The 16,202-nt window shown below is 48.1% G+C and overlaps 1 protein-coding gene across 1 annotated transcript in view; it reads left to right on the top strand.

The window, feature by feature from the left end:
• The first annotated feature begins 7,840 nt into the window (after positions 1 to 7,840).
• Positions 7,841 to 16,202, top strand: part of SV2B (synaptic vesicle glycoprotein 2B) — a 58,427-nt gene continuing 50,065 nt past the window's right edge. Inside the window, exon 1 of the mRNA XM_057365812.1 lies at positions 7,841 to 7,930. The gene's annotated coding sequence lies outside the window, so the exon portion shown is untranslated. The remainder of the gene's footprint in view (positions 7,931 to 16,202) is intronic.

Raw genomic sequence — 16,202 nt, 5'->3', positions numbered from 1 at the left:
TTGTGGGGTTAGAACAAGCCCTCTTTGCCCATGTAATGGTGTTGATAAGCACACCTCCATGATCAGCCTGTGCACAGACTCCTATTTCCCTGCGATATAAGAGCTGATATCATTTCACCCATCTCCACGCCAGGTCCTTACTCATCGCAGCTCTGCTTTGTTTGCCGTTTGCTCCTTGTCTCTCTGAGGCATTTGGGTGGCTGCAGATTTCATTAATGTGCTCTTTTGAGCAGGAAGATGTTCRTCCTCGCCGCTCTGGATCCAGGCAGCCCGCGAGGCTCGGGCTCCCCGCCGGCRCCATATGGCACCACGGAAAAAGGGCTGAGCTACCTGGATCTGGAGAGCAGTGATTACAGAGASAGCACAGGAGGGTGCAGGGGTAATTAGAAGCTCTGGTAATCACAGTGCAATGGCAAAGAACGTGGATTTATGGCCTCCCTCTCTGTTCATTCTGCTGCAAGGTTTAATGCGAGTTTAACCAAATCCAATCTCTGCTGCGTGGGAAATGGTTAAGTGGATGCAGGGACTTTTCTGGGAATGGAGACAAGCCCAGCAGGGACACTGGGGGTGCTCGTTTGGCCATGCCTCTCCTCTCTTCCAATCCCTCCTGCAAGAGGAAGGTGACATGAGGCAGAGCAGCAGCTGGGATGGAGCTGGGACAGCCCCAAGCCCTGAGCGTGGGGGGTTCTGTTCTTCCTGAGCCCGGCCTAAGCATTTGACACCTGCAGACAGAGCTCCTGGGATTAGGGGGATTTGAGGTATTAATGAGCAGGAGGATGGACAAGCAAGCAGTGCTCAGTGGCACTTTTTAGGCTGGCTCTTTTTTGCTTTGCCAAGGCCTTTGTATTTGGCCTGCAAAGTGCAGGAGTTCTGGTAATAATTTGACTTCTGAAGTGCTCCCACATCAAAGTGATCGGTGCACTGTACCAAATACAAAATTCAATTAAGCTAATGTACTGTGCAAGGGAGAATAAAGCTGAACCTCGGATTGGAGTTCCAATTTTTATGAGTGGGCGTAAAAAAAAAAGAAAAAAAAAAAGCTCTGAATTAATCACCTACTGCGTTTTCCGTATGGCAGTGATGCCACCAGTGCAGTCACAGGAACTGTATCAGCAAGCCATCGGGTAAAGAGAGAATTTAAAGGCCCAATTTGGAATGCTGTCAATTAGTACAAGCCCACCTGAGCTGGAGATTGAAATCAGGAGAGCTGAGGGGGAGCAGCAATGTACAGGACAGGGAGGAAAGGTGGGATTTGTGTCTGGAGGAACCCTGGAAACAGCCAAATGAGTGACATCTCCTGTGCTTGTACAGCCTGGGGGGCCAGCAGTACCAGTGCTGGCATAAAGGTGGGGAAACTGAGGCACAGAGTGGGAAACTAGATTTTTTTGTCACCTGCTGACAGAGGCAGGGTGGGTGGCAGGGTTTTCACTGCCACTTCTTTGCTCAAGCACAAGGAATTGTTGCTGCCCTGTRAATCTGTCCCTGTTTCTGAGGAGCCTGTGGATCCAAGCTGCTCTTTAGTTTGAGCTTAGCAGAAGCAGCAGTGGGAATCTATCAGTGAAAATATTGCTCTCATTATCTGGACTGATTTGGGCACCCCTGCATGGAGAGATGCTGCAGGGYGTGGACATGCCCCCCGTGTGTGCTCAGAGGGTTTTCTGAGGAGCTGCATGCTTTGTTCCTCTGTAAAACACCTCCTCATGTTACTGCTTGTCTCTTTTAAACACAGAATGATGGGGTTGGATTTCCATGGTCTCCTTCCAGCACCAAATTGCATGGACAGTGGGGKATTTCCTGCTGCTCTCCTGGCAATGAACTCACAAATTATAAACACAAGGGAATATTAAACAGAACAGGCTTTTCCCAAGGTTGTGCCTGAAACATGCCCCTTCCCAAGCCATCCTGGGGAGAGGGGTCTCCAATGTAGCAATGGATGAAGTGGAGAGATGAAGGATGCTCAGTCATGCTGGGATTCCCTCTGCTTGCAGCTAGAAACATCCCTATGTGCCAGTAATTATTAAAAAAAAAAAAAAAAAAAAAAAAAAAAAAAAGCCGTGCAATGAAGAACTCTGCTAGAGAGCCGCAACACTTAGACTCTGGGTTGGATTTTATTACCGTGATGAAATTACACAAGCATTGCCTCTCTCTGCAGCTTCTCGCTGTCTCCCCTTCTCTCGCTGCCTCCGCCCGCTCCCTCCCTCCCTCCCCGCTGGCTCCGCAGCCGGGCTGGGGGCGGCAGGAAAGCAGGTGGGACGCTCTGGGCTCCCTCCCAGCGCTGGGGATCCTGGGCTGGGATCCCCGGGGCTGCATCATTGGCATGCGGCGCCCGGCAGGACTGCATCAGCGCTAGAGGAGATGCGAGAGGAGCGCACCGCCGCGCTGCGCCGCACCGCCCGCATCCCCCGCGCCTCTKCCAGGTAAGAACCGAGCTCTCCCTGCGCTCCTCGGAACGGCGGGGACATCTGCCAGCCCGGGGGGATCGCTGCCGGGGAGGGAGAAGGAATTAAAACAAAAGATGCTGCTGAAAATGAAGATGCTCACAGGCGCAGAGCGGGCGGCTGAGTTGGGATGGATCGTTGCGAATTGGAGGGTTCTGTAGGGTGAGTCGGTGYGATGAGGTTTAAGGGGTCAGGGCAGTTGTGAGGAATTTAAACCAGCCCCGTTTTGTTGCTTTCGCTCGCTGCTGGGAGCCCGGGAGCTGCTGCAGTGGAGTTTAAACTTGGGCTGGAGCAATTCRGGGCTGAGCGCTCCTGGTGCGTGCTCCGCTCGGGGTGGAGCGGCTCGGGGAAGGAAAAGGGGTTCGTTTGGGGGCCACCATGGAGCCGAGGGGATGGTGGCACCCGGGACGGTGCGGGGGTGCCGGTGATGTGCGCACCCACCCGAGCTGTCCTGCRCAGCCGGCACCCACTGACACCGCCCTCCTTCATCATCCTCTCCACGAGAGATGAACCGCAGCCAAAACTCAAACCTGCAGTTTGTGCCCCCTCTGGGGAAGGGTTAAACGAAGCCACAGAGTGAAAGCAGCGATCTGGGAGCTGGCAGGGCTGTGGCGGGATGCGGGTGCTGTGGTGACAAGGTGACAAGTTCCCGTGATGTGTGCGTGCCCACAGCGCATCCTGTAACCAGGCACTCTTCTCTGCAGGGATTCTTTTTCTTTTAGAAAGTGTTRTTCAGGGGAAAATTTCATTACAGGTGTCAAACTGCAGCAATATGATCCATGACGCCAAGATCCCATTAAAATAACGGGTAAAAAGGGGCTCTGCAAGGGTATTAATTGTCAGGGATGACCTCGTTCTCAAAGAAAAGGAAAAGAGTAACAGCCTGGTGGTAATAATGGACAGGGGAGGAGCACGCAGTGCTCCATGTGTGCTGAGGGGATCCCTGGCTGTGTTCAGGCTGGACACTTGTAAGCACATGCTAGAGCTTATGAAGAGAAATTTCTAGTAGGATGAGAGAAGTCATGTTCTGACATGGCATGAAAATTGCTGTTTCATGTCTTCTCTGTGTCCCTGGTGTTGTCCTTTGAGGGAAGGGAGAGGAGCAGCGTTAATTCTGTGAGTTATTCAGGCAGATATTGCATGTACAGCAATGCCTCACTGCTCATCCCAGGTACTGCTGCTCGTTTGGGATCACATTTTAGTGCCTCTGCCCTTAATGACACGGGGCCCTGACACTCCATGCAGTGGGATGGCCATGGTCAGACCCTACAGGACAAGCTGCAGGAAGGAGTGGGAGCCCAGGCAGCATTCAGGGTTTCTTCTGMTTCTGCTTCACGATGGAAAAGCCCTTTTCCACCCTCCAGCAGAAAGAGGAGGGGAGCATCTCCTTTCACTGTGAGAGCTATCAGCAGCACCTACACTGGGACCCTGTGTCTCCAGAGCTCCAAGAGGTCCTCATCAGCTCCTGGTGCTTCTCTTCCTCATGGTCAGGCTGTGAAAGGCACATCCACCTTTGGAGATCAGACCAGATCTGATCAAGGACATCTTAGGCTTCCTTAACACAGTTTTGTGAGTGCATAATGTGGGTGCTTTGGGAGCATCAAGGCCAGAACCAGAAAGCAGCTGCCAGGAGACAKCCTTCCACCTCAGCTTGCCAAATTCTGAGAGCTCTGTCCCATGAAGCAGCTTTTTGTACCTATTTATGTTCTGGAACATCTTTATAATTTAAAGTCTCAGTAACTGGCAACTTCTGATTGAAGGAGCTGAGCTGGAGGTGGAAGCCCACTCAGGTTCTGAGGCAGAGTTGAGTGCTTCCCAAAAGTCAGCCCTTCACCTGCAGATGATTTCTACCCATCTGGCTGTGTCTGCAGGCAAAGTGTGGGCCCCAGCTTCTGATWCCACAGAGTGTGAAAAATTCCACAAAGAGAGGAGGAGCACTTGGGCTGGTGCTTAGTGCAGGGGGTGCCAGAGTTTAGTTTACCCTGGACCTGCAGGGAAAAGACAGGATGCTGAAGATGYATCTCTTCATGATAATCACAACCTCTGAGCGCTGCTTTTGGTGTAGAGATGAAAAAGGGAGGAAAATCCCCTGTTACACACAGCGATGCTGTCCCACCTGTGCTGGGTGAAACTTGGTGAGTCAGGCTGGGTTTTGAGGCTTCTCCTGCCATTGCCAGAGCTCCCTTCCTTTTCTGAGCCCAGTGACAGCCCCCAGGTCCTGTCACCACCCCTCAGATCTCTCGTGGGTGGGCTCTCCCTGGCCACCGAGTCCCAGGGCTGGTAGCAGTCCTGCTGGGAAAGCCAAAGCCAGCCCTGAAAATCCTCTTCCTGCATCGTCAAGCCAGCAAATTGATTTTCCAGATCATGAGCTGAACCTCTGAAATTGTTCTCTTCTGAAGAGATTATGGAATTACTCCTGTGCTAATGAATGCTTTAATGTTACGGTGACTAAAGTCCCATAAGGAGTTTAACTGCCAAAAAAAAAAGGCACTGTAGGAGAGGGGAGCCTGTGGTGGCTGTGTCAGGCCTCATTTCAGCATCTGGGGAAGAGGGGAGGAGGAAAATGAGAGGAGGGTGAGGAGAGAAGCTCAGGTAAATGAGGAGAGAGAAAATGAGGAGAGATGTGAGGCTTTCTGTCATCTCCCAGCTGAATCCATCAGGAATCCCTGCTGCAGCTCCCCAGTTCATYCCCCCATCTCCAAGTATAGTCAGGGAAGGTAACGTTAACTTTTCCCCTTCCACCATCCCTCTGGCAGCAGGGATAACCCAGGCTGAGCAGCAGAGCCAGGTCCTGGGGCAGGCTGCTGCAACTCCCACGGGATTATCCAATTCTAGCACTTCCCTCCTGATGTGTTACTGTCAGGCTCTGTAGTTCAGCACCTGGTTTCCAAATATACAGTATTATATTTATATTTATATTTATATTTATATTTATATTTATATTTATATTTATATCTATATTTATATTTATATTTATATTTATTGTTATCGTTATAGTTATAGTTATATTATTTTATATTTATATTTATATTTATATTTATATTTATATTTATATTTATATTTATATTTATATTTATATTTATATTTATATTTATTTCTTTATATTTACATTTTTATATTTATATTATTTATTTATAAGAAAGCATATTCCCTGACACCCCCCACAGAAGGATTTTGCCATTTATTAGGGCGGAAATGCACTCCTGGGTGTGAGTCTGCATTGATCCTGCTGGCGTTCACAGAGCAGCTCTGCTTTACAAACCCCGGTTTTATTTCACGTGGGTCAGAGCCAGGCTGTCCCAGATTGGAGCAGGAGCAGAATTAACCCCCGAGATGGGATGGGGAAGCAGGGAAAACGCCTCCACGCCACGGGAGCTGCAATGCAAGGGGAAGGCTGGGCTATATTTAGGTTAAGGGCTCTGCACAGAATGGGTAATCCTCTTTCCATGAATTATCCAGGGGATTAGACAGCTCTAAAGTCGCCCAGGCAGTGGAGCCMGGGGGGCAGTGGTGCAGGGAGGGAGATGCCCACAGGTTGCTGATGACTCACTTGGCTGATTCCAGCCTTGCCCAGCACTCCCAGAGGTCACCTGGGATCCAGACACAGAGTGACACACGAGTGACGTGCGAGGAGGGGAAGGGAACATCCCAATTAGGAAAGAACATGGAGCTTTATAAATAATTGCAGAGCGTGGCAGCAGGTAGGAGGAGGGACAAGAGACCCGAARCAGCGGCTTCCCAGAGTGTCATATCCTCGCTAGACTTTTCCAAGCTGTTTCTCCAGCCTGGAGAAGGGATTCTTTTGGAACTGCAGCTGAGACATCCGAGGAGATGCTCCAAACCCACCTGCTCGGGCTGGCTCTGCAAATGAGATCCTGGGCATGCGAGTCAGGTTCATCTGTTTGGAGTGCGAATGGATCACTGTCAATACTCCATTAAAATGTTGAAGGGAGGCCAAAAGCACAGCTCAGGGACAGTGAGGGGGTGGGGAGGAGCGGGGTGTGAGGAGGGAGGCAGGCTCGATTGCACCAAAACCTGAATATTTCACTCTGTTAGCAGATTTCTGTTCTTTGCCTAATGCACAGCTAGAATTAAAAAAGAATCCTGTCACTAATCTCACCCTGAGGGCCTTCATGTCAGAGAGGAGACATTCTTGTCACCTCTAYGTGTGGGACAAAGCTTTGGTGGGAAGATGAACAAAAAGTCTTGGGTGTTCCTGCTGGGCTGTGGCTGACACCCAGCTCTGCAAGGATGACAAGGGGACTCTTCCTCCTTGTGCCAAAGGCAGTGGAAAAAGCCAGCAGGGAGGATCAGCCTGTGAAACAGGACCAGAGTCCTTGTGTCCCAGCTGATTTTCTGTCCGTGGGTTTGTGGTGGGGTCACTATCTTCCTCCCCTCATCTCTGTGAGCTGGGGTCCAGCTCAAAGTGATATGGTTGGCCTTTCTTCACTCAGATTTCCAGGCTGTAACTCAGAAATCAGTACATGCAGGGCTTTGATTTCCCCAATTCTCTTCACATTTTGCTGCTGCCTGGACATCCAGCCACCTTGTCCTGGAGTTACATCCCACTGCACCCTCACATCCCCCAGACTCACCCTGGTCACCCTTGTCTGGACTATGAAAAAATCAGGTTTATTCATGGAGAAATCGAGTGCACCAAGGCACTTTATTTCCCCTGCATTTAAATCAATTCATTCTATTCTCTGCTGCTTATCCTACATAACCTAAATCAGGATTTTGACCCTGCTGTGTTTTCCCCTGCCCAGAACTGGGACAAACTGAAAGCCTTGTTCTGCTGCTCAGCATTCCCTCTTTTACTCACATCATCTAGAGGATGCTGTTTAAATACTGTCAGGGGAGTCTGAGTTGATGAGGGAATAAAGAACATTCTCCCAACTCACTGCTGGGATGGAGAATTCTGGGGCTGGCCCTGCAGAATTCAGTGAGAATTCTCCCAGACTCACAGACTCAGTGTCAACCCTGGCTCGTTTYTGCCAGTGAAGACAGAGCCAAAAATCACTAGAGAAAGCCTGGATGGAAGAGGGAAAGCAGAGAAGGGAAAAGACCAGAGAAAGTCTTTGCCTTTAATGTGAGCTAATGTCTTTCCTCCCTGCGTCGAACATCCTCAATTTCCTGTTTAACTTAAAGTCAACACATCTGTCATGCTCGCATCGCTCGCTTCCTGGTTTCCCCAAGCCACCCCCCTCCCATCTGCTCTCCCTCCTGCCTGCACTCCMATTTCTCCGTGCCTGGGGTGTGTTTGTTCGGGAGATGGTGTTTTCTGCTGCCTGATGGACTTTTCCATCGCTCCTGCTCCTCTACCTGGATGCGGTSGCAGCGGGATGATCGGCTTGGCTTGCAGAGCATTTACTCCTAATCTCCGCCTTGTGACATCCCAGCAGAAAGGGGCAGCCCTTGCAGGAGCAGCTCCACGGGCTGGAAAGAGGGGAAATGGCTGGTGAGCGGCTGGGATGAGATATTTCCTAGTTCTGGTAAGCAATGATGCTTTTCTCTTTTTTCAGTCCCTTTCCGGGCAATCGGTTCCAGATGGAAAAGTAACAACAGGGCTTAACGGGGTAGGGRAGCAAAAGGAGGGAGATGAAAAAGAGACAGGAGAATAACCAGTGAAGCTGGATTGGTTTGTAATGAAGCTTTTCAGGGGTCAGTGCTCATCAAAGCAATTTAATTRCTGTTAAGTGAGAGGCTGGGAATCAAGCAGATCGATGTGTGTGCCTGGRCACTCGGACCAGCTCTCAGGCAGATTCATTGCCCACCCTGTATCTTTTTCCATCTGTGATTTCCTGCTTGGGCTGTTATTTTCCATGGGGTAGTCCTGTGTAAGTTCCTACTCGAATGCTGCTTTTTCTGCCCTGTGCTTGTGACTGCAGGAGCTGTGGGAACTCATTCATAAATTCCTGCCCCCGGGTTGATGCATAAACCCTCTCAACTTTCCTAGCAGATAAATTATCTCCATCCCAAAATCTAACTGCTTTTTTCACTGAAASCAGTCCCCTAAGTTCTGCCAGTAGCTGATAGAGAGGTGCAGATGAAGGTGTTTGGAAGGAAGAGGGTCTCACTGGACATTCTGTTGGGACCATGAGCTGTCTGGTGTCCTGGACATGGGATTACTCCAAATGACAGGTTTGCAAGTCAGTGTCTCACAGGGCTCTCAAAATAGGTGTCCTGCATCTTAGCCGAGTGACAGCAGAGCTCTTATACCAGGATGAATTTAGGGCCCTTGTTTAAAGAGGATCAGGGAATAATAAACCTAAGAGCAGCCTCTGCAATCTGTCTGTATTGAATCTGCAAAGGTCTGTACACAACAAAAAAAAACCCCAAAGAATTACAGTGGTGAAGCTTTGGCAATTTTTCCAACAGATTCAGATATGACCTTCTTGACAGACCCATGTTTCACACAAAAATTGGTGCAAAATTTGGATTGAAGATACCAGAACAATTTTTTTCCCCTAGATTTATTTATGGCAGGCAGAATTAAAAACTAGTTCTGGAGAACGTTACAGAGATGAGTTGTTTATAAAAATATCCCTCTCATGATGTATTCATGCAGAATCCTSCACTTGCTAAAAACTCACACATTTCCTACTCTTTGATGTTAGATACTGAGACACTGAGAGCAGGGCACTTTGGGCTTTGTGATTATTCTAGAGAAACCTAGACGTTTCAAGCACCATTTGTATCAAAACTAAAGAAAAAGATCCTCCTCTCTTCAGCAGCAGGTTTTTCCTTGGAGTTTTTTTTCAAATGGGTGTCAGGGAGACAATTTTTTGTACAATCTTTTGTGTGGTAAACAGGGGGTGCAGAGAACACGGGGAACTGGAAGGGGCTTTGTGTGACTGAACCCCAGCACTGTGCAAGGAGAGAATGCAGAAATTGCCCAGTTTGTTGTCTTTGGGGGGCTGATTATTGCATTTGTGATGAAATCATCTTAGAGAGGACATCTTTTGTGTCCTTTAACCAAAACACCATGGTTTGTTTCAAAAGGTTGAAAGTCCTTCATTCCACCTTTCCTGGAATATTGCTCCTGAGCATCAGAAATGCCTATAAATTATTTTTCTTGCTGAATTATTTTCTAAAACCTGCAGTGATGTTGATGCCAGAATATCTCTGCTGTCRGTTTGATGTCGTCTGCACTTCTCCCACATTCAGTCTGAGATGCTGGCCAGTGGTGACTGTGCTTTCCTGTCCCTCTGCAGTGCTGCCTGGCACAGTTAATTTCCCCTGTTTAATTAATGGCTCTGTAATATTTATAAAGAGAAAAACCTCGTCTCCATCTGTGATAACTTTGGTGCTTCTGCCAAGATGAAATTCTAGGGCCAAATGAATATTACAATATGCTGKATGTAGAGATGTTTATAATGTCCCCAATTTCCTGAGCCATCCTGATTTGATAATGGGGAAGGGAAGGACTGATCCYAAAGTCTTTGTCTCTGGACAGAAGCAGAATTGAATGTGCTGCAGAATTAATGAATATTATTACTTTAATTGAATTTTAGTCTTTTYTCATGGACATTTGGGTTATAAAGAATGGATTTCCCTTGTGAGAAAAAAAAAATCCATTTGGTGAGGGCAAGGAGTCACATGGGATCTTAAATGAAGAATACTCCAGATCATCCCTGWGGTGGCACTTGGCATCAGTCATCATGTCCTCAAGACAAGGTAATCAAGAAGATGGAAGATGAAACCTTTCCCTGCCAGGGAGACTTCCCAATTATTTGATTGAAATTGGAATCCTGTCACCTCATGCTTGTCTCTCCAGATTTCCCTTACCACATCTGCTAAATTACCACGAATGAGGGCTGACTCCCTCACGCCCCATCTGCTCCTCCTGTTTGTTCTTCCCGTGCAGTCACGACTTTGTGATCACRGTTATGGCAGAGGAAACTCACTGCTGGTGGGGGRAGAGGGAATTGATGGGATTKATTGGGGTGGCCTGGCAGATTYTCTCAGCTGTGTTRAATTCCAAAGAGGAGCTGGGTTGAAATTGAGGGAGGAGCCTCTTATGAATGGGATTTAAGGCAGGGAAAGGGAGGTGGGAAGCTCAGGCTGCTTTGAGGACAAGTCTCTTCTTCTAGTACCACTCCAGGGAATCTTTACAAATAGATGTCTGAGAGTCTCCAATCTCACCTGGGCATGGTTTTGACTGACCTAATGCCAAGGAGGAAGAAGAAATTGCAGCATTTCTTGCTTGGAGATGGTTGAAGTATGAGAGTGCTTTAAGKTATTCTAATCTCCCTCATTAAAGGTGGAGGGGCCACAGGTTTTCAGAGATATTTTCTGCTCACCTAAGTGAGACAGACCTGGAGGTCTGGCTTCAGACAGAGAAGGATGTGGTGGGGATGTGCAGAGGTGTGATGTGGAGGAGACACTSGGTAGGGCTGCTGACTATCTGTTCAAATCTGAGATTCAGGCAGCATCAGAACTAAGAGGAGCCAGGTACAGCTCYGAGATCCTCTTGGCATGAGGATTGWGTCAGGAATGATGCTGGGCAGGCTCYCCCAGGAGATGCTGCAGGACTGTGAGTGCTCAGCCCTCCCTGATTCGGTGTTTCCAGTCAAACTTCACAGCAGCCCTTGAGGAGGATGTGCCTGCAGGGAGCTGGAATTCAGCAGCTCCTGACTGGGTGATGGATGGGTTTGTTCCAGCCCTGGTTCCCTCCGTGCTGYCAGCACAGCAGGGACCTCCTTGGCCTGCCACCTTCCCAGGGTGACACTGAGTGAGAGCTGTGGTGTCCTCTGAGCACCATGAACACATTGAGACTTCCCAGTCATGGCCAGGAGATAATCCCTGAGGATGCTCTCTAAAATGCAAGAGGTGAATGAAAATGCAAGAAGGTGAATAGAGSCCYTGCAGGATATTTTTCAGTCCTCGACAGGACATAATCCCTGGGGGTGCTCTCTAAAATGCAAGAGGGCGAGTGGAAATCAAAGAGGGTGAATGGAACCCYTGCAGGATATTTTTCAGTCCTGGCCAGGAGATAATCTCTGTGGAATGMAAGAGGGTGAATGGAACCCCTGCAGGGTATTTTTGACTATGGGGAAAGTGCTCTGGGAGCAGTCTGCACTGCACATGATGTGATTTGTACCCCTTGGGGTATTGCAGGGTTAACGGAGGGCAGGTCCTGTGTCAGGACACATTGGTGTCTCGGGGATTGCTCCCTCCAGGGACAAACCTGCCTCCTCCARGGGACACTCCTTTGTGCCAGGTGGTCAGGCTGCTGCAGATTAACTGCTCTCATTATTGCAGYTTACAGCTTCCTGACCTCCTGAACTTATCTCCAAGCCCTTTTCAGGCTTGCAGGACTCTCCTGGTGTCTCTCCTCTGCCTCAACACTCGAGATCCCCACAGAGGAGGTGATTTCTTTGAGGAACCTTTCATGTTTCAGTCCTGTAAGCAGTGCTGGCYCTCCATCCAGCCCAGTTTACCTTCTTCTGCAGCTCCCATTCCCCTGGGGATGRGGTTAGAGGCAGATTGAACCTCTGATTGCCTCCCTGAGGATGATGGAGGGTTTGGGGGAAAGAATGAGAGTAGCAGAATTCCTCTCCAGCTGTGCTTGGCACAGAGGGTGTGTCACACCGGACACTCCTACTGATGGGCAAGGCTCTAAAAAGGTTCTTTTAGATTTACACACTGTTCTGATGCTCTTCCCAGGGCTGTAARTCCAGTAAAACAAGCAAAATTCCTCTGGACTTACACCAGAATAMTGGATAGATGGGGGCTATGAGAGATATGGCACCTGATAATGCAGTAAACACAAAAAGTGACAATTCTGCTCTGCACACACAGTCYTGGGCTCTCTCTGGTCTGATGGATGGGAGGTGGAAGAATGGGATGTGATTTGGGCKCATGGCTAATTGGGGCCAAGAGGTGCAGGCTTTTTACAAAATGGCAACTGATKCTCAAAGGCTTTCAGCCCACTTCAAAGGAGGAAATCTGACCCAAATTCCTCTCATCTGCTTCCACTGAAAGGGAGAGTGGGCACCAGTGGGATCAGCCATTTCTTGGGGGGGTTCATCTGTCCTTCTACACCCTAAACTCATGCACTTGCAGCCCCGTGCATTTCAGATGTTTTAGCAGAACTGTTTCAGTGCAGCCATGCAGAGTGCATTAATTATGAGCGTGTGTAAATGAGGTGGTAAATGATTTATATGCAGACCCAGATAGAGAAATCCCAGTGGTTTCTTCTCCTGACGTGTGGCCACTGCTGAAACAGTCAGACTTCCCRGCATTGAGGAGGAGCTGAGGAGTCTTTTCACTCCGAATTCAAACCCAAAATTGCAGGGTTTGGTGCAGGCTGAGCCTCCYTGGTGAGCCAAGGTGGGCTGTGACCCAAAAGGAGCAGGGAGCTCATTTCCAGTGGGGCCAGAAATGACAAATCCTGCTGTCACCATCACCTTTCTGGGGACTGTGGCAATGCTCTGACGATGGGACACCCTTGGGAAGATGGGGAATGCCTTTTGCATCCTCAGAGYCAGAGGATGGGAATTAAGAACAGAGTAAATTTAATTAATCTTGTGCTTATTATTTATCACTAATTGGATATGCTTTTGCTGCTTTTTTTTTTTTCATCTTCTTTTAGATAAGAGTGTTTATGGCTGGTTATTAGCATCTATTTTATCATTCTAGCAAGAGAGAATCCTTTGTTCTGARGAAATCAGATGCTGCAAAGTCACCAGAGCTGCTGCCTGTGGCTGTTCCTGGGTTGGGGAGCACAGACACCTCCAGCCCAGAGTGCCCAGCAGCAGAGGAGGGAGAAATTGCTGGGTTGCTGGGGGCTGGGGAGGCTGCAGGGCTCAGGGGCCCTGGTCGTGAACACTCCTGGACCATTTCTGACCAGAAGGCGTTGGGTGTTTTGGCATGATTTTGGAAAATCAGACGTGGCTAAAGGGAGTCACTTTGGGGTCTGCTCAAGCTTTGATTTCCTGAAGCAGGGTGGCTGCCAGCAGAGTCAGTGCTGAACGATGCACATCCAACCCACAGGCACGTGATGTCCTTTCAGCTCTGTAATCCCTCTGACACACACTCAGGGAATGAGCAAAATTGGGAAAACCCAGATTTTTCCCCCACGTACTCCATGCAAGTGCTGCAAAGCCAAATCCTTACACCTTGCCTGCCTTAAAACCAGAAAGAAATAGGAGAGGGCTCAAGTCCTGCTGACTCACAGGGCACTGAGCACAGCACCTTCCCAGCCACCAGGAGCAAAGAGAATTGAGATTTACACCTGGAAAACATCRGGGAATTCGAAAGGGAGGAATGAAWAATAAAGTGCTGCAAAGCCTTGCTGTTTGAAAGCTGAAGCAGGAGGCTGAAACAGGGCTCCCATTTGGCTTTCTGCACAGGAGAGTTGTAGAGGAGGCAGGTTCTGAGGATGGAGAGAGGTTTGGTGAGGATGAGAGCCTTCATCCCCCCTCTCCTGCTCTGTTCCAGGCAGCTGCTGCCTCTCTCCACTCTTCCAGGCCATGCAGCTGATTAAATATTGAGAGGGTTTTGTTGCTGTTGCTTGAAAAGCTGCTGTCTGGATGAAAATGAAGTTATGTGAGGACAAGTTTGTGCTGGTGAAATGAGTCTCTGTTTGAATACATCTGGCCTTACCAGGCCAACAAACCCAAAAGATCTTTGWGGGTTTTACTGAAAAGGCACCATCAGGACCTGGGCTTGGGCTCCTCCTTTTTGGAGGCTGYGGAAGGGGGGTCAGGCTGGGTTTTCAGAGCCCCTGGGGCATTTAGGGGCTGTTGCAGCTGCTCAAAGGCTGGCTCTGATGGGAACCAATAGCTGAGATTTTGTGTGTTCACACAGAACACCCCAAAACCCCGAGAGTGATGGATGGAGGTGCAGACAGAGAGAGGGGAGAGGGAAGGGATTTGTGATGAGTTACAGGATAAAGGCAGAGACAGGAGGAGAGTTGGGATTGTTGGGATTACAGGAAGGGGCCAAAAGTGTGAGAGATTGAGGGTTGATCTGTGGCTGCAGGGGGWGTCACAGCAGCACAGCTCAGTCACTGCATGTGTCACAAAAAAAACCACCTTTGAGCAGGAAAATTCATTGTCTGAGTGTCCAAAACAGCCATGCAAATCTGCCCTGTGATCAAAGGCAAACTTTGGGAAAAATGTCTCTGATCTCGTTAGGGTAAGCATAAACAGAGAAAAGATATCAACTTGATTAAAATGCTGCTGTAATCTGCAGAGATGCTGGATAATCTGCCCTGAAAGCACCAGGCCACCCATGCAGCCTGGAGGARCAGGACAGGGTAAAGAGCTGCTGCTGCCTCTGGGTCATGTGGAGGTTCAGACAGAGGAAGGAGAGACAGGATTTCCATCCCTCCTGCAAGGGGAATTTAGTCTTTGCATTTATTTTAATATATRATCATCACTGAGAATTGGTTTCTGGGTGTTTAATCTACAAATTAAGTCAAATTTTGTCCCAATTTTAATAAATATTTCTACATTTYGATGGTAGCATATTATGGGGAGAACTCTGTAGAAATGCCTGTGAGTAAACATGAAAGCAAAGCTTTGCTCACAGCCTGTGAACTGGCCAACACCTGCTAAATAAAACAAGGAATTTAGCAGCTAAGGGTTTTTTGGGTTTTTTTTCCCCCAATGCTAAGGAAAAAGTGATTTTATTTATCTTCCTTACTCAGACTAAGGTAGTATGTCTACAGGAGAATTTCTGTTTTCTTTATTCTTTGGACCTAATTGAAACTTGATTTTCAAAAATTGCGTGAATCAATTTATGGGAGTCATTAAGCAGTTCCCAAGTGGTTTTTTTAGTGTTTTGTGACAAATGTTAATTGCATTTGATTAGAAGAACATAGTCACAGCAAGGCTGAGGGATGGATTCTCATCTGAGCAAATCTGGATTAATCTGTAGCCCTGAGGTTGTGATCCATAACATATTTGAAATCAAATTAAAAATCAAGACTGGTGCTATTAGTATGGGATGTGTGTTCATGGTGAAAGTAATTTGCTATCATTTTGGAATCTTTTTTCATTCTTTCAGAGCACCTAGTGTAGCTGTTCAATTCCAATTATTCTTTCATAATTACAAAAAATGTTTTTGTGCTGGGAAACATTCCATCTGGAACACTTCCAAAAGAAAATATTTCCTTTGACTTTTAAAAATCAAATTCTGCCATGGTTTTTAATCCCTACTAGATTTAGATAAGCCATTTGATTAAAAAACCATCCAGAATTTCCATTTCCCAACAGTGCACTGAAAAAYGCAGGAGCTGATTGTAATTATTTAATTAACCATTGTTGAGGGTTGGTTTTTTGTTTGTTATTTTTTTCCCTCATACGTGCTATGAAATAAATAATGCCGTGATTTTGGCAGGTTTACAGCCCTGAGCCCGTGTGGCTCAGCAGAAATGCAGCAAATAAAGTCTGCTCTGCCTGTGCTATGCAGGTTTTCCCTGAGTGGGAAGGAATGCCCAACCCAGGGGAATTAAACCCTGCAGGTAAATTGGGAACAGACCCTCCCCAGGGGTTGTGATCCTCCTGAACAGAGGTTTTTCAACTTTTTATGCTTTGGGAAGGCAGCAGCCCCAGGGCTGGATAGAGAATCTGTGGCTTCTGAGTCACAGGAGACAATCTTTGTCTTTTTTTAAATTAATAAGTGTAGCTCTTGCTCGGATTTTCCCTTTAATCCCTCCTTTCCATCGGTGCAAAGTGTGGGAGGGACTCTGTGAGGGATCTCCCTTGGAAGGGAAAAGCTTTCCTGCTGCAGGGCTCGGGGCCAGGTAACCAC

This window comes from Malurus melanocephalus, unplaced genomic scaffold (genome assembly GCF_030028575.1).
Source record: "Malurus melanocephalus ecotype Western Australia unplaced genomic scaffold, MMel_1.1 scaffold_58, whole genome shotgun sequence".
Classification (NCBI taxonomy): domain Eukaryota; kingdom Metazoa; phylum Chordata; class Aves; order Passeriformes; family Maluridae; genus Malurus; species Malurus melanocephalus.
The sequence above is the reverse complement of the archived record's forward strand: the minus strand, read 5'-3'. Positions and strand labels throughout refer to the sequence as shown.